General features: G+C 43.1%; 1 pseudogene; it reads left to right on the top strand.

Annotated features, from left to right (window-relative positions):
- The first annotated feature begins 19483 nt into the window (after window positions 1–19483).
- LOC119313353 lies at window positions 19484–19622 on the top strand (annotated as a pseudogene).
- The last annotated feature ends 7072 nt before the right edge of the window (window positions 19623–26694 follow it).

Below are 26694 nucleotides of genomic sequence, written 5' to 3'. Positions count from 1 at the left end.
GCGATTCCGGTGACAGATCCACCACATGTGGCGCGGGATGTGGAGCACCGGCCACTCCGCCGGCGATGACGATGAGGAGGAGCGCAAGCGCTGCGTTGCCGCCGATGCGGCGCGGAAGCGCTCCGCCCGTCGGTACACCAACCGTGGCCTTGAGTCGCCGGTGTCCCTCCTCCGCCGTGAGACTGAGGAGTACGACCGACGGCAGGCTCGGCTCTCCGATGCGTGCAACTTGCACACGCCGCTACTACCGGTCAAGAGGGAGGCGGAGGAGCTCTCGCCGCTCCGCATGGTGAAGATGGAGCCAGAGGCAGAGCGGCCGCGCGCAAGCGTCATCGGGTAGGAGGACTACCTCTCCCACTCCAAGGTGGATGCCATTGAGGCGGCGATTCTCGAGCGCAGTGCGCGAGAGGAGGAGGAGGTGGCGCAGCGCCGCCGCCGGGACGAGGAGATCAATGAGGTCCTGTACGAGCATGGCCTCGCCAGGGCGCATGAGCTTGACGAGAAGATGGAGGTGTTGCGCCACGAAGCCGACACGCAAGACTCCATGTTCATCGACCTCACCTCCGACGATGACGACGAGTGATCGCCGCCACGCTGCAGCATCACCACCGCACCAGGAGGGCTCCGGTGAGCCCCATTTGGGGTAGTTGTTGGGGAACGTAGTAATTTTAAAAAAATTCCTACGCACACGCAAGATCATGGTGATGCATAGCAACGAGAGGGGAGAGTGATGTCCACGCACCCTCGTAGACCGTAAGTGGAAGCGTTATGACAACACGGTTGATGTAGTCGTACGTCTTCACGATCGACCGATCCTAGTACCGAACGTACGGCACCTCCGTGATCTGCACACGTTCAACTCGGTGACATCCCACGAACTCACGATCCAGTAGAGCTTCGAGGGAGAGTTCTGTCAGCACGACGGTGTGATGACGGTGTTGATGAAGCTACCGACGCAGGGCTTCGCCTAAGCACCGCTACAATATGACCGAGGTGGATTATGGTGGAGGGGGGCACCGCACACGGCTAAAGATCAATGATCAACTTATGTGTCTTGGGGTGCCCCCTGCCCCCATATATAAAGGAGCTAGGGGGGAGGCGGCCAGCCAAGGAGGAGGGCGCGCCAAGGGGGGAGTCTTACTCCCACCGGGAGTAGGACTCCTCTTTCCTAGTAGGAGTAGGAGAAGGGGGAAGGGAAGGAGAGAGGGGGAAGGAAAGGGGGGCGCCGCCCCCCCCCTCCTTATCCAATTTGGACTAGAGGGGGAGGGGGCGCACGGCCTGCCCTGGCCACACCTCCTCTTCTCCACTAAGGCCCAATAGGCCTATTACACTCCTCGGGGGGTTCCGGTAACCCCCCGGTACTCCGGTATTTGTCCGAACTTGCCCGGAACCCTTCTGAAGTTCAAACATAGTCATCCAATATATCGATCTTTATGTCTCGACCATTTCGAGACTCCTCGTCATGTCCGTGATCATATCCGGGACTACGAACTACCTTCCGTACATCAAAACACATAAACTCATAATACCGATCGTCACCGAACATTAAGCGTGCGGACCCTACGGGTTCGAGAACTATGTAGACATGACCGAAACACGTCTCCGGTCAATAACCAATAGCGGAACCTGGATGCTCATATTGGCTCCTACATATTCTACGAAGATCTTTATCGGTCAAACCGCATAACAACATACATTGTTCCCTTTGTCATCGGTATGTTACTTGCCCGAGATTCGATCGTCGGTATCTCAATACCTAGCTCAATCCCGTTACCGGTAAGTCTCTTTACTCGTTCCGTAATGTATCACCCTGCAACTAACTTATTAGTCACATTGCTTGCAAGGCTTATAGTGATGTGCATTACCGAGAGGGCCCAGAGATACATCTCCGACAATCGGAGTGACAAATCCTAATCTCGATCTATGCCAACTCAATAAGTACCATCGGAGACACCTGTAGAGCACCTTTATAATCACCCAGTTACGTTGTGACATTTGGTAGCACACAAAGTGTTCCTCCGGTAATTGGGAGTTGCATAATCTCATAGTCATAGGAACATGTATAAGTCATGAAGAAAGCAATAACAGTAAACTGAAACGATCAAGTGCTAAGCTAATGGAATGGGTCAAGTCAATCACATCATTCTCCCAATGATGTGATCCCGTTTATCAAATGACAACTCATGTCTATGGTTAGGAAACTTTAACCATCTTTGATTAACGAGCTAGTCAAGTAGAGGCATACTAGTGACACTATGTTTGTCTATGTATTCACACATGTATTATGTTTCCGGTTAATACAATTCTTGCATGAATAATAAACATTCATCATGAAATAAGGAAATAAATAATAACTTTATTATTGCCTCTAGGGCATATTTCCATTAGTCTCCCACTTGCACTAGAGTCAATAATCTAGATTACATAGTAGTGATTCTAACACTCATGGAGTCTTGGTGCTGATCATGTTTTGCTCGTGAGAGAGGCTTAGTCAACGGGTCTACAACATTCAGATCCGTATGTATCTTGCAAATCTCCATGTCTCCCACCTAGACTTGATCACAGGTGGAATTGAAGCGTCTCTTGATGTGCTTGGTTCTCTTGTGAAATCTGAATTCCTTTGCCAAGGCAATTGCACCAGTATTGTCACAAAAGATTTTCATTGGACCCGATGCACTAGGTATGACACCTAGATAGGATATGAACTCCTTCATCCAGACTCCTTCATTTGCTGCTTCCAAAGCAGCTATGTACCCCGCTTCACACGTAGATCCTGCCACGACACTTTGTTTAGAACTGCACCAACTGACAGCTCCACTGATACATCTCCAACGTATCTATATTTTTTGATTGTTCCATGCTATTATATTACCCCTTTTGGATGTTTATGGGCTTTATTTTACACATTATTATCATTTTTGGGACTAACCTACTAACCGGAGGCCCAGCCCGTATTGCTGTTTTTTTGCCTATTTTAGTATTTCGAAGAAAGGGAATATCAAACGAAGTCCAAATGGAATGAAACCTTCGGAAGCGTGATTTTGGAACGAACGTGATCCAGGGGACTTGGAGTGCAAGTCAAGAAGCAGCCAAGGCGGCCACGAGAGGGTAGCCCCCCCTATAGGGCGCGCCCCCTGTCTCGTGGGCCCCTCGGGCAGCCACCGACGTACTTCTTCCTCCTATATAAGCCTACATACCCCAAAAACATCTAGGGAGCACCCAAAACACAATTTCCACTGCCGTAACCTTCTGTATCCGCGAGATCCCATCTTGGAGCCTTCTCCCGCGCTCTGCCGGAGGGGGAATCGACCACGGAGGGCTTCTACATCAACACCATAGCCCTTCCGATGAGTTGTGAGTAGTTTACCACAGACCTTCAGGTCCATAGTTATTAGCTAGCTGGCTTCTTCTCTCTTTTTGGATCTTAATACAATGTTCTCCCCCTCTCTTGTGGAGATCTATTCGATGTAATCTCTTTTGGCGGTGTGTTTGTCGAGATCCGATGAATTGTTGGTTTATGATCAAGTTTATCTATGAATAATATTTGAATCTTCTCTGAATTCTTTTATGTATGATTGAGTTATCTTTGCAAGTCTCTTTGAATTATCAGTTTGGTTTGGCCTACTAGATTGATCTTTCTTGCCATGGGAGAAGTGCTTAGCTTTGGGTTCAATCTTGCGGTGTCCTTACCCAGTGACAGAAAGGGTTGCAAGGCACGTATTGTATTGTTGCCATCGAGGATAAAAAGATGGGGTTTATATCATATTGCATGAGTTTATCCCTCTACATCATGTCATCTTGCTTAATGCGTTACTCTGTTCTTTGTGAACTTAATACTCTAGATGCAGGCAGGAGTCGGTCGATGTGTGGAGTAATAGTAGTAGATGCAGGCAGGAGTCGGTCTACTTGTTGCGGACGTGATGCCTATATACATGATCATGCCTAGATAATCTCATAATTATTCGCTTTTCTATCAATTGCTCGACAGTAATTTGTTCACCCACCGTAATACTTATGCTATCTTGAGAGAAGCCTCTAGTGAAACCTATGGCCCACGGGTCTATCTCTTATCATATTTGCTTCCAATCTACTTTTATTTGCATCTTTACTTTTTTGCATCTATATTATAAAATACCAAAAATATATTTATCTTATCATACTATCTCTATCAGATCTCACTTTTGCAAGTGGCCGTGAAGGGATTGACAACCCCTTTATTGCGCTGGTTGCGAGTTCTTGGTTTGTTTATGTAGGTGCGTGGGACTTTTGAGGAGCCTCCTACTGGATTGATACCTTGGTTCTCAAAAACTGAGGGAAATACTTACGCTACTATTGCTGCATCACCCTTTCCTCTTCAAGGAAAACCAACACAAGCTCAAGACGTAGCAAGAAGGGTTCCTGGCGCCGTTGCCGGGGAGGTCTTCGCTCAAGTCAAGACATACCAAGTACCCATCACAAATCTATCTCCCTCGCATTTACATTATTTGCCATTTGCCTCTCGTTTTCCTCTCCCCCACTTCACCCTTGCCGTTTTATTTGCCCTCGCTTTCCCAATCTCTCTCTCTCTTTTTCGCTTGCCTTTTTCTGTTTGCTTGTGTGTTGGATTACTTGTTGCCATGGCGCAAGATAATACCAACTTGTGTGATTTCTAGAATACCAATAATAATGATTTCCTTAGTACTCCAATTGCTCCTCTTAATGATATTGAGTCTTGTGAAATCAATACTACTTTGTTGAATCTTGTTATGAAAGATCAATTCGTCGGTCTTCCTAGTGAAGATGCCGCTACTCATCTAAACAACTTTGTTGATTTGTTCGATATGCAAAAGGAGAAAGATACGGATAATGATATTGTTAAATTGAAGTTATTTACGTTTTCACTTAGAGATCGTGCTAAAGTTTGGTTTTCGTCTTTGCCTAAAAATAGTATTGATTCTTGGAACAAGTGCAAAGATGCTTTTATCTCTAAGTATTTTCCTCCCGCTAAGATTATCACTCTTAGGAACGATATTATGAATTTTAAACAACTTGATCATGAGCATGTTGCCCAATCTTGTGAAAGAATGAAATTGATGATTCGCAATTGCCCTACTCATGGTTTGAATTTATGGATGATCATATAAAAGTTTTATGCTGGTTTGAACTTTGCTTCTAGAAATCTCTTAGATTCAGCCGCGGGAGGCACCTTTATGGAAATCACGTTAGGAGATGCTACAAAACATCTTGATAATATTATGGAAAATTATTCTCAATGGCACACCGAAAGAACTTCTAGTAAAAAAGTGCATGCTATAGAAGAAATTAATGTTTTGAGTGGAAAGATGGATGAACTTATGAAATTGTTTGCTACTAAAAATACTCCTCTTGATCCCAATGATATGCCTTTGTCTACTTTGATTGAGAATAATAATGAATCTATGGATGTGAATTTTGTTGGTAGGAATAGTTTTGGAAATAATGCTTATAGAGGAAACTTTAATTCTAGACCGTTCCCTAGTAATTCCTCTAATAATTATGGAAATTCCTACAATAATTCTTATGGTAATTTTAATAAGATGCCCTCTGATTTTGAGAATAGTGTGAAAGAATTTATGATCTCTCAAAATAATTTTAATGCTTTGCTTGAAGAAAAATTGCTCAAAGTTGATGATTTGGCTAGGAATGTTGATAGACTTTCGCTTGATGTTGATTCTCTTAAACTTAGACCTTCTTCCCCTAAGCATGATATCAATGAGTCTCTCAATGTAATGAGAATTTCCATTGACGAGTGCAAGGAAAGAACTGCTAGATTGCGTGCTAAGAAAGATAGCTTTATAAAGGCGTGTTCTTCTAGTCTCCATGAAAGTAATGATGAAGATCTCAAAGTTATTGATGTGTCTCCTATTAGATCTTTGTTTTGCAATATGAATCTTGATAATAATGGGACTGAAGATGAGTCAACTTTACCTAGAAGGCGTCCCAAAAATTCGGAGTTTTTAGATCTTGATGCTAAATTTGGTAAAAGTGGGATCAGAGAGGTCATGACTTTAAATAGTATTGAACCCACTATCTCGGATTTCAAGGAATTTGATTATGATAATTGTTCTTTAGAAGGTTGTATTTCCTTTTTGCAATCCGTTGTTAATTCTCCACATGCTTATAGTCAAAATAAAGCTTTTACCAAACATATTGTTGATGCCTTGTTGCAATCTTATGATGAAAAACTTAATTTGGAAGTTTTTATACCTAGAAAACTTAATGATGAGTGGGAACCTACTATAAAAATTAGAATTAAAGATCATGAGTGTTTTTCTTTGTGTGATTTGGGTGCTAGTGTTTCCACGATTCCGAAAGCTTTATGTGATATTCTAGGTTTCCATGATCTTGATGATTGCTCTTTAAATTTGCACCTTGCGGATTCCACCATTAAAAAGCCAACGGGAAGGATCAATGATGTTCTCATTGTTGCAAATAGAAATTTGGTGCCCTAGATTTTATCGTTCTTGATATAGATTGCAATCTTTCTTGCCCCTATTATTCTTGGTAGACCTTTCCTTAGAACAATTGGTGCGATTATTGATATGAAGGAAGGGAATATTAGATTCCAATTTCCATTAAAGAAAGGCATGGAGCAGTTTCCAAGAAAGAAAGTCAAATTACCTTATGAATCTATCATGTGAGCTACGTATGAATCAAGTGCCAAAGATGGCACCACTTAGATCTATCTTCGTTTTTATGCCTACCTAGGGGCGTTAAACGGTAGCGCTAGTTGGGAGGCAACCCAATTTTCTTTGTGTTTTTGTTTTTTCTTCCTGTTTAGTAATAAATTTTGCATCTACTTTCTGTTTAGATGTGTTTTTATCTTTTAATTAGTGTTTGTGCCAAGTAGAACCTATAGGATAAACTATGATGATAGTTGATTTGATTCTGCTGAAAAACAGAAACTTTGCGCTCACGAGAAACAATTCAATAAATCACATAAATGTGCTTTTGCATTGATTCTTTTTGCTTCTTATCAATATACAAATTTTCCACTTCGTACTATTTTGGTAGGAGTTTTAGAGTTCCAGAAGTTTGCGTTAGTTACATATTGCTATAGATTGTTCTGTTTTTGACAGATTATGTTTTTCGTGTGTTGTTTGCTTATTTTGATGCATCTATGGTTAGTATGTAAGGGTATGAACCATAGAGAACTTGGAATACAGTAGGTTTAACACCAAAATAAATAAAGAAAGAGTTCATTATAGTACCTTATGTGGTGGTTTTGTTTTCTTTCACTAACGGAACTTATAAGATTTCCTGTTGAGTTTTGTGTTGTGAAGTTTTCAAGTTTTGGGTAAAGCTTTTATGGACTATGGAATAAGGAGTGGCAAGAGCCTAAGCTTGGGGATGCCCATGGCACCCCAAGATATTGAAGAATAGCCAAAATCCTAAGCTTGGGGATGCCCCGGGAAGGCATCCCCTCTTTCGTCTTCGTTCATTGGTAACTTTACTTGGAGCTATATTTTAATTCGGCACATGATATGTGTTTTGCTTGGAGCATCGTGTATTATATTAGTCTTTGCTTTTTAGTTTACCACAATCATCCTTTCTGTACACACCTTTTTTTATAAGCCTATTTGATTAGAATTTTGTTAGAATACTCTATGTGCTTCACTTATATCTTTTGAGCTTGATAGTTTTTGCTCTAGTGCTTCACTTATATCTTTTAGAGCATGGCGGTGGATTAATTTTATAGAAATTGCTAGTCTCTCATGCTTCACATATATTATTTTGGGAGTCTTTTAGAACAGCATGGTATTTTCTTTGGTTACAAATTTGGTCCTAGAATGATGAGCATCCAAGTTGGGTATAGTAAAAACTATCATAGGAAGTGAATTGGATGCTATGATCAATTTGATACTTGATAATTGCTTTGAGATTTGGAGGTAGTGATATTAAAGTCATGATAGTTGGGTGATTATGAATTTAAAGAATGCTTGTGTTGAAGTTAGCAAATCCCGTAGCATGCACGTATGGTTAAAGTTGTGTAACAAATTTGAAACATGAAGTGTACCTGGCTTGTGCATCCTTATGAGTGGCGGTCGGGGACGAGCGATGGTCTTTTCATACCAATCTATCCCCCTAGGATCATGCGCATAGTGCTTGATTTTTGATGACTTCTAAATTTTTGCAATAAGCATATGTGTTCTTTTGACTAATGTTGAGTCCATGGATTATACGCACTTTTACCTTTCCACCATTGCTAGCCTCTTCGGTACCGTGCATTGCCCTTTCTCACCTTGAGAGTTGGTGCAAACTTCGCTGGTGCATCCAAACCCCATGATACGATACGCTCTATCACATATAAACCTCCTTATATCTTCCTCAAAACAACCACCATACCTACCTATTATGGCATTTCCATAGCCATTCCGAGATATATTGCCATGCAACTTTCCACCGTTTCGTTTATCATCATCATGACATACTTTACTTTTGTCATATTTCCATTGCATGATCATGTAGTTGACATCGTATTTGTGACAAAGCCACCATGCATTATTTTCCATACATGTCACTCTTGATTCATTGCACCATCCCGGTACACCGCCGGAGGCATTCATATAGAGTCATATCTTGTTCTAGTTTCGAGTTGTAATTCATATGTTGTAATCAATGAAAGTGTGATGATCATCATTATTAGAGCATTGCCCAAAAAGCAAAAAAAAAAAGAAGAAAGGCCAAAAGAAAAAAAAGAAAGGCCCAAAAAAGAAAAAGAAAAAAAAGAAAAAAAGAAAAAGAAAAGAAAAGAAAGAAAATAAATAAAAGGGGCAATGTTACTATCTCTTTTTCCACACTTGTGCTTCAAAGTAGCACCTTGCTTTTCATGTAGTGACTCTCATATATTGTGCTTCAAAGTAGCACTATGCTTTTCATATAGTGAGTCTCATAGGTTGTCTTTTTCATACTAGTGGGAATTTTTCATTATAGAACTTGGCTTGTATATTCCTACGATGGGCTTCCTCAAATGCCCTAGGTCTTCGTGAGCAAGCAAGTTGGATGCACACCCACTAGTTTTCTTTTGTTGAGCATTCATTTATAGCTCAAATGCATCCGTTGCATGGCAATCCCTACTCCTCATGTTGACATCAATTGATGGGCATCTCCATAGCCCGTTGATTATCCTCGTCAATGTGAGACTTTCTCTTTTTTTGTCTTCTCCACACAATCCCCATCAACATATTCTATTCCACCCATAGTGCTATATCCATGGCTCACGCTCATGTATTGCGTGAAGGTTGAAAAAGTTTGAGATTATTTAAGTATGAAACAATTTCTTGGCTTGTCGTCGGGGGTATAGAAGTTGGGAACATCTTTGTGTGACGAAAATGAAGCATAGCCTAACTATATGATTTTGTAGGGATGGACTTTCTTTTGCCATGTTATTTTGAGAAGACATGATTGCTTTGATTAGTATGCTTGAAGTATTACTATTTCTTTTATCAGTATGAACTTTTATTTTGAATCATTTGGATCTAAACATTCATGCCACAATAAAAGAAAATTACATTGAGAATTATGCTAGGTAGCATTTCACATCAAAAATTCTATTTTTATCATTTACCTACTCGAGGACGAGCAGGAATTAAGCTTGGGGATGCTTGATACATCTCCAACGTATCTATAATTTTTGATTGTTCCATGCTATTATATTACCGCTTTTGGATGTTTATGGGCTTTATTTTACACATTATTATCATTTTTGGGACTAACCTACTAACCGGAGGCCCAACCCGTATTGCTGTTTTTTTTGCCTATTTCAGTATTTCGAAGAAAAGGAATATCAAACGGAGTCCAAACGGAATGAAACCTTCGGAAGCGTGATTTTTGGAACGAACGTGATCCAGGGGACTTGGAGTGCAAGTCAAGAAGCAGCAGAGGCGGCCACGAGAGGGTAGCCCCCCCCCTATAGGGTGCCCCTGTCTCGTGGGCCCCTCGGGCGGCCACCGACGTACTTCTTCCTCCTATATAAGCCTACATACCCCGAAAACATCCAGGGAGCACCCGAAACACAATTTCCACCGCCGTAACCTTCTGTATCTACGAGATCTCATCTTGGAGCCTTCACCGGCGCTCTGCCGGAGGGGGAATAGACCATGGAGGGCTTCTACATCAACACCATAGCCCTTCCGATGAGTTGTGAGTAGTTTACCACAGACCTTCGGGTCCATAGTTATTAGCTAGATGGCTTCTTCTCTCTTTTTGGATCTCAATACAATGTTCTCCCCCTCTCTTGTGGAGATCTATTCGATGTAATCTCTTTTTGCGGTGTGTTTGTCGAGATCCGATGAATTGTGGGTTTATGATCAAGTTTATCTATGAATAATATTTGAATCTTCTCTGAATTCTTTTGTGTATGATTGAGATATCTTTGCAAGTCTCTTCGAATTATCAGTTTGGTTTGGCCTACTAGATTGATCTTTCTTGCCATGGGAGAAGTGCTTAGATTTGGGTTCAATCTTGAAGTGTCCTTACCCAGTGACAGAAAGGGTTGCAAGGCACGTATTGTATTGTTGCCATCAAGGATAAAAAGATGGGGTTTATATCATATTGCACGAGTTTATCCCTCTACATCATGTCATCTTGCTTAATGCATTACTCTGTTCTTTGTGAACTTAACACTCTAGATGCAGGCAGGATTCGGTCGATGTGTGGAGTAATAGTAGTAGATGTAGGCAGGAGTCGGTCTACTTGTTGCGGACGTGATGCCTATATACATGATCATGCCTAGATAATCTCATAATTATTCGCTTTTCTATCAATTGCTCGACAGTAATTTGTTCACCCACCATAATACTTATGCTATCTTGAGAGAAGCCTCTAGTGAAACCTATGGCCCACGGGTCTATCTCTTATCATATTTGCTTCCAATCTACTTTTATTTGCATCTTTACTATTTTGCATCTATATTATAAAATACCAAAAATATATTTATCTTATCATACTATCTCTATCAGATCTCACTTTTGCAAGTGGCCGTGAAGGGATTGACAACCCCTTTATTGCGCTGGTTGTGAGTTCTTGGTTTGTTTGTGTAGGTGCGTTGAACTTTTGAGGAGCCTCCTACTGGATTGATACATTGGTTCTCAAAAACTAAGGAAAATACTTACGCTACTATTGCTGCATCACCCTTTCCTCTTCAAGGAAAACCAACGCAAGCTCAGGACGTAGCATCCACCATTCAATATAAACACATATCTGGTTTGCGGTTTAGAATCGTCCGGATCAGTGTCAAAGCTTGCATCGACGTAACCATTTACGACGAGCTCTTTGTCACCTCCATAAATGAGAAACATATCCTTAGTCCATTTCAGGTATTTCAGGATGTTTTTGACCGCTGTCCAGTGATCCACTCCTGGATTACTGTGGTACCTCCCTGCTAAACTAATAGCAAGGCACACATCAGGTCTGGTACACAGCATTGCATACATGATAGAGCCTATGGCTGAAGCACCAGGAACATTTTTCAGTTTCTCTCTATCTTTTGCAGTGGTCAGGCATTGAGTCTGACTCAACTTCACACCTTGTAACATGGGCAATAACCCTTTCTTTGCTTGATCCATTTTGAACTTTTTCAAAACTTTATCAAGGTATGTGCTTTGTGAAAGTCCAATTAAGCGTCTTGATCTATCTCTATAGATCTTGATGTCCAATATATAAGCAGCTTCACCGAGGTCTTTCATTGAAAAACTCTTATTCAAGTATCCTTTTATGCTATCCAGAAATTTGATGTCATTTCCAATCAACAATATGTCATCCACATATAGTATTAGAAATGCTACAGAGCTCCCACCCACTTTCTTGTAAATACAGACTTCTCCAAAAGTCTGTATAAAACCATATGCTTTGATCACACTATAAAAGTGTTTATTCCAACTCCGAGAGGCTTTTACCAATCCATAAATGGATCGCTGGAGCTTGCACACTTTGTTACCACCTTTTGGATCGACAAAACCTTCCGGTTGCATCATATACAACTCTTCTTCTAGAAATCCATTCAGGAATGCAGTTTTGACATCCATTTGCCAAATTTCATAATCATAAAATGCGGCAATTGCTAACATGATTCGGACAGACTTAAGCATCGCTACGGGTGAGAAAGTCTCATCGTAGTCAACCCCTTGAACTTGCCGAAAAACTTTCGCAACAAGTCAAGCTTTGTAGACAGTAACATTACCGTCAGCGTCAGTCTTCTTCTTAAAGATCCATTTATTCTTGATGGATTGCCGATCATCGGGCAAGTCAACCAAAGTCCATACTTTGTTCTCCTACATGGATCCCATCTCAGATTTCATGGCCTCAAGCCATTTTGCGGAATCTGGGCTCATCATCGCTTCCTCATAGTTCGTAGCTTCGCCATGGTCAAGTAACATGACCTCCAGAATAGGATTACCGTACCACCCTGGTGCGGATCTTACTCTGCTTGACCTACGAGGTTCGGTAGTAACTTGATCTGAAGTTTCTTGATCGATATCATTAGCTTCCTCACTAATTGGTATAGGTGTCACAGGAACCGGTTTCTGTGATGAACTACTTTCCAATAAGGGAGCAGGTACAGTTACCTCATCAAGTTCTACTTTCCTCCCACTCACTTCTTTTGAGAGAAACTCATTCTCTAGAAAGGATCCATTCTTAGCAACGAATGTCTTGCCTTCGGATCTGTGATAGAAGGTGTACCAACAGTCTCTTTTGGGTATCCTATGAAGACACATTTTTCCGATTTGGGTTCGAGCTTATCAGGTTGAAGCTTTTTCACATAAGCATCACAGCCCCAAACTTTAAGAAACGACAACTTTGGTTTCTTGCCAAACCACAGTTCATAAGGCGTTGTCTCAATGGAATTAGATGGTGCCCTATTTAACGTGAATGCAGCCCTCTCTAAAGCATAACCCCAAAATAATAGCGGTAAATCAGTAAGAGACATCATAGATCGCACCATATCTAGTAAAGTTCGATTACGACGTTCGGACACACCATTACACTGTTGTGTTCTGGGTGGCGTGAGTTGTGAAACTATTCCGCATTGCTTCAAATGAAGACCAAACTCGTAACTCAAATATTCTCCTCCATGATCAGATCGTAGAAACTTTATTTTCTTGTTACGATGATTTTCCACTTCACTTTGAAATTCTTTGAACTTTTCAAATGTTTTAGTCTTATGTTTCATTAAGTAGATATACCCATATCTGCTTAAATAATCTGTGAAGGTGAGAAAATAACGGTACCTGCCACGAGCCTCAATATTCATCGGACCACATACATCAGTATGTATGATTTTCAACAAATCTGTTGCTCGCTCCATTGTTTAGGAGAACGGCGTTTTAGTCATCTTGCCCACGAGGCATGGTTCGCAAGTACCAAGTGATTCCAAAAGTCCATCACCATGGAGTTTCTTCATGCACTTTACACCAATATGACCTAAACGGCAGTGCCACAAATAAGTTGCACTATCATTATCAACTCTGCATCTTTTGGCTTCAACATTATGAAATATGTGTATTACTACAATCGAGATTCAACAAAAACAAACCACTCTTCAAGGGTGCATGACCATAAAAGATATTACTCATATAAATAGAACAACCATTATTCTCATATTTAAATGAATAACCGTCTCGCATCAAACAAGATCCAGATATAATGTTCATGCTTAACACTGGCACCAAATAACAATTATTCAGGTCTAAAACTAATCCCGAAGGTAGATGTAGAGGTAGCGTGCCGACCGCGATCACATCGACTTTGGAACCATTTCCCACGCGCATCGTCACCTTGTCCTTAGCCAATCTTCGCTTAATCCGTAGTCCCTGTTTCGAGTTACAAATATCAGCAACAGAACCAGTATCAAATACCCAGGTGCTATTGCGAGCTTTAGTAAGGTACACATCAATAACATGTATATCACATATACCTTTGTTCACCTTGCCATCCTTCTTATCCGCCAAATACTTGGGGCAGTTCCGCTTCCAGTGGCCAGTCCCTTTGCGATAGAAGCACTCAGTCTCAGGCTTAGGTCCAGACTTGGGTTTCTTCTCCTGAGCAGCAACTTGTTTGTCGTTCTTCTTGAAGTTCCCCTTCTTCTTCCCTTTACCCTTTTACTTGAAACTAGTGGTCTTGTTGACTATCAACACTTGATGCCCCTTTTTGATTTCTACCTCCGCAGCCTTTAGCATCGCAAAGAGCTCGGGAATAGTCTTATCCATCCCTTGCATATTATAGTTCATCACAAAGATCTTGTAGCTTGGTGGCAGTGATTGGAGAATTCTGTCAATGACACTATCATCCGGAAGATTAACTCCTAGTTGAATTAAGTGATTATTATACCCAGACAAGAGTATATGTTCACTGACAGAACTGTTCTCCTCCATCTTACAGCTGTAGAACTTATTGGAGACTTCATATATCTCAATCTAGGCATTTGCTTGAAATATTAACTTCAACTCCTGGAACATCTCATATGCTCCATGACGTTCAAAACATCGTTGAAGTCCCGGTTCTAAGACATAAAGCATGGCACACTGAACTATCAAGTAGTCATCAGCTTTACTCTGCCAGACGTTCCTAACGTCATCAGCAGCATCTGCAGCAGGCCTGGCACCCAGCGGTGCTTCCAGGACGTAACTCTTCTATGCAACAATGAGGATAATCCTCAAGTTACGGACCTAGTCCGTGTAATTGCTACCATCATCTTTCAACTTAGCTTCCTCAATGAACGCATTAAAATTCAACGGAACAACATCATGGGCCATCTATCTACAACAACATAGACAAGCAAAACACTATCATGTACTAAGTTCATGATAAATTAAAGTTCAATTAATCATATTACTTAAGAACTCCCACTTAGATAGACATCCCTCTAATCATCTAAGTGATCACATGATCCAAATAAACTAAACCATGTCCGATCATCACGTGAAATGGAGTAGTTTTCAATGGAGAACATCACTATGTTGATCATATCTACTATATGATTCACGCTCGACCTTTCGGTCTCAGTGTTCCGAGGCCATATCTGCATATGCTAGGCTCGTCATGTTTAACCCCGAGTATTTTTGCGTGTGCAAAACTGGCTTGCACCCGTTGTATGTGAACATAGAGCTTATCACACCCGATCATCACGTGGTGTCTCGGCACGACAAACTTTGGCAACGGTGCATACTCAGGGAGAACACTTATACCTTGAAATATAGTGAGAGACCATCTTATAATGGTACCGTCAATCAAAGCAAAATAAGATGCATAAAAGATAAACATCACATGCAATCAATATAAGTGATATGATATGGCCATCATCATCTTGTGCCTTTGATCTCCATCTCCAAAGCATCGTCATGATCACCATCGCCACCGGCTTGACACCTTGATCTCCATCGAAGCATCGTTGTCGTCTCGCCAACTATTGCTACTATGACTATCTCTATCGCTTAGTGATAAAGTAAAGCAATTACAGGGCGATTGCATTGCATACAATAAAGCGACAACCATATGGCTCTTGCCAGTTGTCGATAACTCTGTTACAAAACATGATCATCTCATACAATAAAATTTAGCATCATGTCTTGACCATATCACATCACAACATGCCATGCAAAAACAAGTTAGACGTCCTCTACTTTGTTGTTGCAAGTTTTACGTGGCTGCTATGGGCTGAGCAAGAACCGTTCTTACCTACGCATCAAAACCACAACGATATTTCGTGAAGTTAGTGTTGTTTTAACCTTCAACAAGGACCGGGCGTAGCCACATTCGATTCAACTAAAGTTGGAGAAACTGACACCTGCCAGCCACCTGTGTGCGAAGCACGTCGGTAGAACCAGTCTCGCGTAAGCGTACTCGTAATGTCGGTCCGGGCCGCTTCATCCAACAATACCGCCGAATCAAAGTATGACATGCTGGTAAGCAGTATGGCCAATATCGCCCACAACTCACTTGTGTTCTACTCGTGCATATAACATCTACGCATAAACCTGGCTCGGATGCCACTGTTGGGGAACGTAGTAATTTCAAAAAAATTCCTACGCACACGCGAGATCATGGTGATGCATAGCAACGAGAGGGAAGAGTGTTGTCCACGTACCCTCGTAGATCATAAGCGAAAGCGTTATGACAACACAGTTGATGTAGTCGTACGTCTTCATGATCGACCGATCCTAGTACCGAACGTATGGCACCTCAGCGATCTGCACATGTTCAGCTCGGTGACATCTCGCGAACTCACGATCCAGTAGAGCTTCGAGGGAGAGTTCCGTCAGCACGACGGCGTGATGACGGTGTTGATGAAGCTACCAACGCAGGGCTTCGCCTAAGCACGGCTATGATATGATCGAGGTGGATTATGGTGGAGGGGGGCACCGCACACGGCTAAAGATCAATGATCAACTTGTGTGTCTTGGGGTTCCCCCCTACCCTCATATATAAAGGAGCTAGGGGGGAGGCGGCCGACCAAGGAGGAGGGCGCGCCAAGGGGGGAGTCCTACTCCCAATGGGAGTAGGACTCCTCTTTCCTAGTAGGAGTAGGAGAAGGGGCAAGGGAAGGAGAGAGGGGGAAGGAAAGGGGGGCGCCGCCCCCCTCCTTGTCCAATTAGGACTAGAGGGGGAGGGGGCGCGCGGCCTGCCCTAGCCACCCCTCCTCTTCTCCACCAAGGCCCAATAGGCCCATTACACTCCCCGGGGGGTTCTGGTAACCCCCAGTACTCCGGTATTTGTCCAAACTTGCCCGGAACCCTTCCGAAGTTCAAACATAGTCATCCAATATATCGATCTTTATGTTTCGACCATTTCGAGACTCCTCGTCATGTCCGTGATCATATCCGGGACTACAAAATATCTTCGATACATCAAAACACATAAACTCATAATACCGATCGTCACCGAACGTTAAGCGTGCGGACCCTATGGGTTCGAGAACTATGTAGACATGGCCGAGACACGTCTCTGGTCAATAACCAATAGCGGAACCTGGATGCTCATATTGGCTCCTACATATTCTACGAAGATCTTTATTGGTCAAACCGCATAACAACACACGTTGTTCCCTTTGTCATCGGTATGTTACTTGCCCGAGATTCGATCGTCGGTATCTCAATACCTAGCTCAATCCCATTACCGACAAGTCTCTTTACTCGTTCTGTAATGTATCATCCCGCAACTAACTCATTAATCACATTGCTTGCAAGGCTTATAGTGATGTGCATTACCGAGAGGGCCCAGAGATACCTTTCCGACAATCGGAGTGACAAATCCTAATCTCGATCTATGCCAACTCAACAAGTACCATCGGAGACACCTGTAGAGAACCTTTATAATCACCCAGTTACGTTGTGATGTTTGGTAGCACACAAAGTGTTCCTCCGGTAATCGGGAGTTGCATAATCTCATAGTCATAGGAACATGTATAAGTCATGAAGAAAGCAATAGCAGTAAACTAAAATGATCAAGTGCTAAGCTAATGGAATGGATGAAGTCAATCACATCATTCTCCCAATGATGTGATCCCGTTTATCAAATGACAACTTATGTCTATGGTTAGGAAACTTTAACCATCTTTGATTAACGAGCTGGTCAAGTAGAGGCATACTAGTGACACTATGTTTGTCTATGTATTCACACGTGTATTATGTTTCCGGTTAATACAATTCTAGCATGAATAATAAACATTCATCATGAAATAAGGAAATAAATAATAACTTTATTATTGCCTCTAGGGCATATTTCATGCAGCAGTTAAGGTTAGGGTTAGGCCAATGCTTCGATGAATCTACCATATGTAAATCGATGAACTCGTATATGTATCGATGATCAACTTCTATCTACTTGTTTCTTGTTCATATCTCGTGTGAAACCTTTTCTTTCAAAGTTTGAAGTTTCATATGTGGTTTCTGTTCTGCCGCAGCGTCCCTTATAAGATAGAAAACGCGAACCAAAACCCCTTACAAGGGCTAGCCTTATAAAGGGTCACCGTCTCATCGCCTTTCTTGTGGCGGGTGCTTCGTCACCTAGGATTTGCGCACGGGTTCATTGCTCGGATATGCATCATCTTGTCCACGGCTAGCTCCCGAATCCTCTCAACGGTGTGATGCGCCGACCTCTTCTCCATCGGCGTGGACTATGGCAGGCCGATCCGTTATCGTTGGTGCTTTTCCTCCTCGTTATGGAGGTCCTTAATGTTCTCCTACGTCAGGAGGACACCCTAGGCATCCTCGCGCCAATCCTTGTCGCGGCCCGCGATGTGGTCATCTTCGTCTATCCTCTCCTGCAAGATCTCAACTACACCCATGCTGCCCTGGATTGTTTTGGAGGTGCATCAGGCCTGCGCACAAATTTTGACAAGTGCTCGATCTCCCCCATTTGCTGCTCACCGGATGACATGGTTGTTGCCGCGCTGCACTTTCCCTGTGCCGTGCAACACTTTCCTTGCACATATCTCGGCCTGCCACTGTCCTACAAGTGTGTGCGCCGTGCAACAGTTTCTTTGCACATATCTCGACATGCCGCTGTCGTTAAAGTATGTCCCGTAGGATGTATACGGTGTAGATATAAACCGTATACATGCGTGGGGGCGTGCATTGTACTCAGGTAGTTAGGATACATTTAGGTCGATCTCTATCCCTTGTATAGATTATGACTTGGAGATCAATCCTACAACAACCTAACTACCTAAACCCTGTAATCTCTTGTGCCTATAAGTAACATGCAACGCGTCCCTATAGATGTATACGCTTAACGCATCTTTACATGGTATCCGAGTCAAGAGGTCTCGAGTTCAAGACCCGGCTGGCGCAATTAAATTGCAGCCCATTTTCGGTCCACGTTTAGGCCTAAGAGAGCCACACGTGAGGGGTAGTGTTGACGTATAATGTGTTGCCTAGTCTCTTCCATCAGATCGGTCTTTTGATTGCATTGGCTAGAGCATGCACTTCTACATGGTATCAGAGCCATTCTCCTCTAAGCACATCTCCTGCGCCGCCACCCCCCTTGTGTCGCCATGTCGTCCTCAAGCTCCACCGCAGCCGCCCCTCCGTGATCATCCCCATCATCGGGAAACTCCATCGCTCCAACTTCAACGTCTGGCGTGTGCAGGCTATGGCCACCATTTGTGGCGTCCAGCTGGTCACCTATCTCGATCCAGAGAGGAAGGTGCCGGCGCCCAAGCTGTCTGACAAATACGGCAAGGTCACCGACTTGCCAAACCTGGCATATGAGATCGACAGGGCCCGAGACTCTCAGGTTTTGAGCTTTCTTTTCAATTCCATCTCACCCCTGTGATGGTCCAGATCGCAACATGCATCACGGCGTTAGCAGCATGGACTGCAATCACGAAGATTTCATCTCCCAGACGCAGGCGGCCATTGTCAATACGACGATCGCCCTCTCCACCACCAAGAAGGGGAACTCCACCATTGCCGAGTACCTTGGCCGCATGAAGGCCATCGGCGATGAGATGGCTGCCATCGGCAAGCCGCTCACGGATGACGATATGGTGTTGTATATCCTTGCTGGCTTGGATTTCGACTACATGTCTTTCGTCTCCTCTATCTACGCCAGGACCGTCCCCATCAAGCCCAACGAGCTCTACGCCCAACTCATCAGCTTCGAGAGCCGCCTCGCCATGTTCAAGGGTGGCAACTCGTCGTCACACTCTTCCGCCAACGCAACTTCCAGTGGTGGTCGCGGCGGTTTCTCTCGCGGCGGAGGCCGCGGCAGGAACGGAGGCGGCCATGGCCACGGTGGTGGCCGTGGCAATGGAGGAAACGGCGACCGCGGAAACGTCCACGGTGGACGTGGCCAAGGAAGTGGGGGACGAGACGAGCTCCCTGAGGTGTTCTGTCAGATCTGCAAAAAGCCCAACCACAATGCCATCGAGTGCTATAGGCGCTTCGGCATCGCATTCACCAAGGAGAAGAGTGCGAGCACCGTGTCCAACTCCTCCTACGGCGTCGACACCAACTGATACATCAACACAGGCGCCACCGATCACATCACCAGAGAGCTGGACAAGCTCTCCATGAGGGAGAGGTACAACGGACATGATCAAGTGAACATGACCAATGGAGCAGGTATGAGAATTACTCATATTGGTCAAGCATATGTTCATACTCCCACTTGTAATCTTCATCTAAAAGATGTCCTTTACTCACCTAAAGCCACAAAAAATCTTGTTTCTGCTCATCGTCTATCACAAGATAATCATGTGTTCCTTGAAACTCACCCTCGTTTCTTCTTCATTAAGCACAAGGCAACAAGGATCACCCTCCTCCATGACAGGTGTAGAGCCGGCCTCTACCCCCTATCATCGGCTTCTTTAGGCCCGGGCAGGCATGCTTTTGGTGCCACCAAGATTTCTCCGTCAAGGTGGCACGACCGATTAGGTCATCCGTCTTTGAAAATTGTTCAGCATGTTCTTAGCAAGAGCAAGATTCCTTTTTCAGTTCAAGAGTTGAATAAAGAGGGGGGGTGTGATGCATGCCAACAAGGCAAAAGTCACCAACTTCCCTATCCACATTCTAGTAGTTCTTCGAATGCTCCTTTAGAGCTTATCTATTCTGATGTATGGGGGCCTGCCCGTGATCCAATCAATAAAGAGAATTGTTATGTGAGCTTTATTGATGATTTCAGTAAATTTACTTGGATATTTATTCTTAAACATAGGTCAGAAGTCCTTAAAGTGTTTCATGAATTACAAGCACTTGTAGAAAGACTTTGATCACAAAATCATCACCATGCAAACCGACTGGGGTGATGAGTATGAAAGGTTAAATTCCTTTTTCCGCCAAATTGTCATCACACACCATGTTTCCTGCCCGCATGCCCATCAGCAGAATGGCTCCGCCGAAAGAAAGCACTGTCACATTGTTGAGGTTGGCCTTTCCTTGTTAGCTCATGCGTCTATGCCCCTCAAATTTTGGGATGAGGCATTCATAGCCGCCACGTATTTGATAAATCGTACGCCAAGTAAGGTGATCAATCTTGAGACTCCACTAGAAAAATTATTTCATGAGACACCTAACTATCATGCCCTTCGTACCTTTGGGTGCGCATGTTGGCCCAACCTCCATCCTTTCAATGCTCGCAAGCTCGAATTCTGCTCCAAACAATGTGTATTCCTTGGCTACAGCAATCTTCATAAAGGTTTCAAGTGTCTAGACATAACTGTTGGACGTGTTTATATTTCTCGTGACGTCGTGTTCGATGAAACGGTGTTTCCCTTTGCCAAATTAAACCCCAATGCTAGTGCACTCATCAGATGTAAAGTTCTTCTTCTCTCTGAAAATTCCTCCTCCTTACCTCTTGATCATGGGGACGAACATATAGCTAATGATCACTTGGGTAATTCTCATGAAAATTCTGCTATAAATTTTGGAGGAAATCCGGTTGTGCACTGTGATTTTATGCAGCAGCAAAGGACAAGTGCGGAGCACAAAGCTGATCCAGGTGCTGCACCAGAAGCTGATGGCGGCGATCTCAATGGAGATTCGCCCTCGCCTTCTGCACCAGGCGGTGGCAGCGCACCCGCCTCGGGGTCAGGCGGGCCAGCAACGGACGACCACGCATCCCCCGCGGCCCCGCGAGCGAGGCAACGACAACCCATGGCGGGCCCATCGGAGCAGGTGGGCCAGCCGCACTCGCGCGCCAGGCCAGGCGCCAACCCGCGTCTGGCGGTTCCCCGGCTGGGCCTCGACAAGTGGCCCAACGAGCAACTGGCCCCGGCTCCGAGGAGATCAACCTGGGGTCGGGCACCGCTGGGTCATCTGCCACGTCGGATTCCTCTGGATCTTCTGCGCAGTGGCCCTCTGCTGCAGTTAATGTGCCAATAAGAACCGGATCACAACATGGGGTCTTGAAGTCAAAGGTTCGTACAGATGGCACGGTCAAGTACGATAAAATGCATTTTGGCGGCCTAGCTGTTACACGTGAGTCAGGAAATTTGACTGAGGCTTTTGAAGATAGAAATTAAAAAAATGCTATGGATCAAGAATATAATGCTCTCATTAGAAACAAAACATGGCACTTAGTTCCTCCAGTAAGAGGCAGAAATATAATTGATTGTAAATGGGTTTACAGAGTCAAAAGAAAGGCTAGTGGAGAAATAGACAGATATACAAGGATAGATTAGTAGCACAGGGTTTTAAACAATGATACGACATTGACTATGAGGACACATTTAGTCCGGTTGTTAAAGCAGCTACTATCAGACTTGTTCTCTTTGTTGGAGTATCAAATGGTTGGAGTCTTCATCAATTGGATGTGCAGAATGCGTTCCTTCATGGCGTTCTAGAGGACGAAGTCTACATGAAACAACCACCTGGGTACTCCCTCCGTTCAGAATTACTTGTCATCAAAATGAATGTATGTAGAGCTAAAATACATCTAGATACATCCATTTCAATGACAAGTATTTCCGAACGGAGGGAGTATGAGGTAAAAGACAAGTGTCATTACGTGTGCAAACTTGAGAAGGCATTATATGGTCTAAAACAAGCACCTAGAGCATGGTATTCTAGGTTAAGTGATAAACTTCAAAGACTTGGTTTTCGACCTTCAAAGGCTGACACATCACTTTTCTTCTATAAGAAGGGAAAAATAATCATCTTTATGTTGGTATATGTTGATGCTATTATTGTGGCTAGCTCATCACAAGAAGCAGCCAATGCACTGTTAGAAGATCTTGCTACCTCTTGAGCATGCTTTGGTTTTCCCTCGAAGAGGAAAGGGTGATGCAACAAAGTAGCGTAAGTATTTCCCTCAGTTGAGAACCAAGGTATCAATCCAGTAGGAGGCTACACTCAAATCACTCGTACCTGCACAAACAAATAAGAACCTTGCAACCAACGCGATAAGAACCTTGCAACCAACGCGATAAAGGGGTTGTCAGTCCCTTCATGGCCACTTACAAAAGTGAGATATGATAGAGATAATAAGATAAATATTTTTGGTATTTTTATGATATAGATTGGAAAGTAAAGATTGCAAAATAAAATAGAACGGAAACTTATATGATGGAAAATAGACCCGGGGGCCATAGGTTTCACTAGTGGCTTCTCTCAAGATAGCATAAGTATTACGGTAGGTGAACAAATTACTGTCGAGCAATTGATAGAAAAGTGCATAGTTATGAGAATATCTAGGCATGATCATGTATATAGACATCACGTCCGCAACAAGTAGATCGAAATGATTCTGCATCTACTACTATTACTCCACACATCGACTGCTATCCAACATGCATCTAGAGTATTAAGTTCATAAGAACAGAGTAACGCATTAGGCAAGATGACATGATGTAGAGGGATAAACTCAAGCAATATGATATAAACCCCATCTTTTTATCCTCGATGGCAACAATACAATACGTGCCTTGATGCCCCTGCTGTCACTGGGAAAGGACACCGCAAGATTGAACCCAAAGCTAAGCACTTCTCCCATTGCAAGAAAGATCAATCTAGTAGGCCAAACCAAACTGATAATTCAAAGAGACTTGCAAAGTTAACAAATCATACGTAAAAGAATTCAGAGGAGATTCAAATATTGTTCATAGATAATCTTGATCATAAACCCACAATTCATCGAATCTCGACAAACACACCGCAAAAAGTATTACATCGAATAGATCTCCAAGAGATCGAGGAGAACTTTGTATTGAGATCCAAAGAGAGAGAAGAACCATCTAGCTAGTAACTATGGACCCAAAGGTCTGAGGTAAATGCTACGTCTTGAGCTTGCGTTGGTTTTCCTTGAAGAGGAAAGGGTGATGCAGCAAAGCAGCGTAAGTATTTCCCTCAGTTTTTGAGAACCAAGGTATCAATCTAGTAGGAGGCTCCTCAAAAGTCCCACGCACCTACACAAACAAACAAGAACCTTGGAACCAACGCAATAAAGGGGTTGTCAATCCCTTCACGGCCACTTGCAAAAGTGAGATCTGATAGAGATAGTATGATAAGATAAATATATTTTTGGTATTTTTATGATATAGATTGAAAAGTAAAGATTGCAAAATAAAGATAGATGGGAAACTTATATGATAAAAGATAGATCCGGGGGCCATAGATTTCACTAGTGGCTTCTCTCAAGATAGCATAAGTTTTACGGTGGGTGAACAAATTACTGTCGAGCAATTGATAGAAAAGTGCATAGTTATGAGATTATCTAGGCATGATCATGTATATAGGCATCACGTCCGTGACAAGTAGATCGACTCCTGCCTGCATCTACTACTATTACTCCACACATCGACCGCTATCCAGCATGCATCTAGAGTATTAAGTTCATAAGAACAAAGTAATGCATTAAGAAAGATGACATGATGTAGAGGGATAAACTCATGCAATATGATATAAACCCCATCTTTTTATCCTCAATGGCAACAATACAATACGTGCCTTGCTGCCCCTGCTGTCACTGGGGAAGGACACCGCAAGATTGAACCCAAAGCTAAGCACTTCTCCCATTGCAAGAAAGATCAATCTAGTAGGCCAAACCAAATTGATAATTCGAAGAGACTTGCAAAGATAACTTAATCACACATCAAACAATTCAGATGAGATTCAAATATTTCTCATAGATAAACTTGATCATAAACCCACAACTCATCGGATCTCGACAAACACACCGCAAAAAGAGTTACATCGAATAGATCTCCAAGAAGACCGAGGAGAACTTGGTATTGAGATTCAAAGAGAGAGAAGAAGCCATCTAGCTAATAACTATGGACCCAAAGGTCTATGGTAAACTACTCACAACTCATCGGAGAGGCCTTGGAGATGATGTAGAGGTCCTCCATGGTCGATTCCCCCTCCGGCGGAGCGCCGGTGAAGGCTCCAAGATGGGATCTCGCGGATACAGAAGGTTGCGGCGGTGGAATTAGGTTTTCGTGGTCTGTTCTGATGTTCTCGGGGTATGTGGGTATATATAGGAGGAAGAAGTAGGTCGGTGGACGCCCGATGGGCCCATGAGGGTGGGGGCGCGCCCACCTATAGGGGGCGCACCGGGCACCCTCGTGGCCGCGTCGGTTGTTGCTTGACGTCCACTCCAACTCTCCAGGTTTGCATTTGTTCCAAAAAGATCGCTCCCGAAGGTTTCATCGCGTTTGGACTCTGTTTGATATTCCTTTTCTTTGAAACACTGAAATAGGCAAAAAAACAGCAATTCGGGCTGGGCCTCCGGTTAGTAGGTTAGTCCCAAAAATGATATGAAAGTGTAAAGTAAAGCCCATAAACATCCAAAACGGGTAATATAATAGCATGGAACAATAAAAAATTATAGATACGTTGGAGACGTATCAACAAAATACTCACACTTCATCAAAGAGGCTATGGTGTTGATGTAGAAGCCCTCCATGATCGATTCCCCCTCTGGCGGAGCACCGGAAAAGGCCCCAAGATGGGATCTTACGGGTACGGAAGTTTGCGGCGGCGAAAGAAGTCGGTCAGGGGAGCCACGAGGGGCCCACGAGGGTGGGGCGCACCTACCCCCCTAGGCGCGCCTCCCTGCCTCGTGGCCGCCTCGTTGCTTCCTTGACGTCCACACCAAGTCTCCTGGATTGCGTTTGTTCCAAAAACAATTCTCCCAAAGGTTTCATTCTGTTTGGACTCTGTTTGATAACCCTTTTCTGCGAAACACTGAAATAGGCAAAAAACAACAATTTGCACTGGGCCTCCGGTTAATAGGTTAGTCCCAAAAATAATATAAAAGTGTATAGTAAAGCCCATTAAACATCCAAAATAGATAATATAATAGCATGGAACAATAAAAAATTATAGATACGTTGGAGACGTATCAAGCATCCCCAAGCTTAATTCCTGCCCGTCCTCGAGTAGGTAAATGATAAAAACAGAACTTTTGATGTGGAATGATACCTAGCATAATTCTCAATGTAATTTTCTTTATTGTGGCATGAATGTTCAGATCCAAAAGATTCAAGATAAAAGTTTAATATTGACATAAAAATAGTAATACTTCAAGCATGCTAACCAAGCAGTTTATGTCTTATCAAAATAACATAGCCAAAGAAAGCTTATCCCTACAAAATCATATAGTTTGGCCATGCTTCATTTTCGTCACACAAAATGCTCCCATCATGCACAACCCCTGTTTCAGCCAAGCAATTGGCTCATACTTTTTAATGCGCTTTAGCCTTTTCAACCCTCACGCAATACATGAGCGTAAGCCATGGACATAGCACTACTGGTGGAGTAGAGTATGATGATTGGGCTTATGTGAGAAAACAAAAAAGGAGAAAGTCTCACATTGACGTGCTAATCAATGGGCTATGGATATGCCCATCAATTGATGTCAATATGAGGAGTAGGGATTTCCATGCAACGGGTGCATTAGAGCTATAAATGTATGAAAGCTCATCAAAAGAAATTAAGTGGGTGTGCATCCAACTTGCTTGCTCATGAAGACCTAGGACAATTTGAGGAAGCCCATCATTGGAATATACAAGCCAAGTTCTATAATGAAATATTCCCACTAGTATATGAAGGTGACAAAATAAGAAACTCTCTATCATGAAGATCATGGTGCTATTTTGAAGCACAAGTGTGGAAAAAGGAGAGTAACATTGTCCCTTCTCTCTTTTTCTCTCATTTTTTGGTGGGCTTCTTTGGCCTCTTTTTTTGGGCTTCTTTGGCCTATTTTATTTTTCATAAAGTCCGGAGACTCATCCCAACT

The sequence above is a fragment of the Triticum dicoccoides genome, chromosome 5B, assembly GCF_002162155.2.
Source record: "Triticum dicoccoides isolate Atlit2015 ecotype Zavitan chromosome 5B, WEW_v2.0, whole genome shotgun sequence".
Lineage (NCBI taxonomy): Eukaryota > Viridiplantae > Streptophyta > Magnoliopsida > Poales > Poaceae > Triticum > Triticum dicoccoides.
The sequence above is the reverse complement of the archived record's forward strand: the minus strand, read 5'-3'. Positions and strand labels throughout refer to the sequence as shown.